Source organism: Octopus bimaculoides, chromosome 15 (assembly GCF_001194135.2).
Source record: "Octopus bimaculoides isolate UCB-OBI-ISO-001 chromosome 15, ASM119413v2, whole genome shotgun sequence".
NCBI lineage: Eukaryota > Metazoa > Mollusca > Cephalopoda > Octopoda > Octopodidae > Octopus > Octopus bimaculoides.
In genome coordinates, this window is record NC_068995.1 from 48,551 (window position 1) to 50,586 (window position 2,036).

General features: G+C 40.1%; 1 protein-coding gene across 1 annotated transcript in view; it reads right to left on the bottom strand.

The window, feature by feature from the left end:
• LOC106881407 (uncharacterized WD repeat-containing protein all2124) overlaps positions 1 to 2,036 on the bottom strand; it is a 41,335-nt gene that overhangs the window by 29,006 nt on the left and 10,293 nt on the right. The window lies entirely within an intron of this gene.

The window sequence follows — 2,036 nt, forward strand, 5'->3', positions numbered from 1 at the left end:
CTCTCTCTCTCTCTCTCTCTCTCTCTCTCTCGCTCTCTCTTTCTCTCTCTGTCTCTGGCTGTCTCACATCTTGAATGTTCGTTTGAATCTAAGGTGGAAGTGCCAAACAGTTGTGTCCTTGTCTCCTCGGGACTACATAGGTGCCTGAAGCCTTTAGCGCAAACATGCTACCGAGACATATTAAGTAATTCTTATAGTTCATAGTCGCTTGAAAGCGATGGCTATGCTTAGTATAACGGAAGCCAATGCTAAACCCTCTTTTCTATTCGCTAATGATCTATAATTAACAAAGAACATTTCAACATCTCTATTCGTGACTCCATTTCTGTCATAATTAGCGAACTTACAGAAGAAAGTTGCAACACACAAGAATGTCGTATTATTTCAATCTTCAGTCACATCCAATCTGCATTGTCTAAATCATCCAAGAAATTCGATTAATTTATCTGATTGGAGTAATCAGCCTTGCTTGCTATTTTTAGATTTTAAACGCGCCCATGGATTTTTTTCACCAGTTGCTTGAATGATCTCGGTTGGTCATAGTTTTTTCAGCTTATATAAATGACAGCTAAACGTAAGTCTACAAAAATGTTTGATCTTTGACCAAAAAAGATTATTGGATTGCGAGAATCGGAAGAGAAAAACTGAAGAAACAGTAAAGAAACAATAGAAAAACATCCAAACTCTTTCGAATTCTTTAGCTACACCACTGTACGTTTTCAGTACAAACTGTTGTCATCTATACAGAATTTAATATATGCAGTGGAACACCCACGACTATGGCTAACATTAATTCGCCAAATCAAAACCACCGACTCCACCACCATCACCACCACCAACAGCAACAACTACTACTACGACCACAATCATTACAACCACTATTATTAACACTATCACTAACTTTCAACATCACTCATTAACATCATCTTCAACATCGTTGTCAAAGTTGACGCCATCATCATCCACTCTTTTGTCACAACTTAAGATCTTACCGAGATATATACGAAGAGTACTCCATCGTCGTTCAATCTCAGGTAGAAAATATCTTTCATGAGATATAGGCGAAATCAGGTGCGTCGACAAGTTTATCCATCTTGGAAGCTGTATTTCCAACGAGGCTTAATGCAGAAGTTGAAGTCAAGACCAGTGGTCCATCTGTCTGTCTGTCTGTCTCTCTATCTCTCTCTCTCTCTCTCTCTCTCTCTCTCTCTCTCTGGTGATATATCGAAATAAACAACATATAACCTCGCAGTGGAGCCCAGTTAGAATTTTCTTCAGGTCGAGTGGCCCATCCCGCTCAAAAGGTTCCCCAGTAAAGTTTGTTTAAGGATGATGAACGAAATACCTATGTTTCCAGAGGTGAATTATTCAACTCACAAAGAATTCTACTCAACACATGACTATGATGCTCCCCTTCTACTCCTGCTCGTGATCAGAGATGTACATATCGTCAGCCAGTAAAGGACATGCTCACATGGTTAAGGTCAAACAGCTGACAAGCAAATCTGTAGTACTGAACAGAATATTTGCTGTAGCCTGTCTTTTATACCAAGACAAAAACATATACATGATAACACTTCCAATCAGTTAAGACCAGAAGCCATGAGAGCCAGTGCCTGGTACTGCGTCAGTACCAGGCACTGGTATTATTATTGTTATTATTAGAGTGCCATTGTTATCAGGTGGACGATATTTCGGCATCTAGTGTACCTTCCACAGGTTCAAAAGATAAACTTGTCAATCTACTTCATTTTTGGTAATATTTTATAAGATTTACTTCATCAACGTCCTTAAATCCCCAAATCTGGCCCGCTCATTCTCTCTTAATAACTCCCTCTGCCTCCTTCCCCTTCCCCTATAGCCACCTCCACCTACCTCAAAGACATCATTTCTTCACGATAACCTTTCTTCCCATATTCACTAACCACCTTCAGCCGCTACAAACACCGTCTTCGGCAGATATTGAAGAGAAACAAGTTAAACAAGACGAACAAGCTCAATCGGTAGCCGTAACACTGACAGCCACCACCGCCACC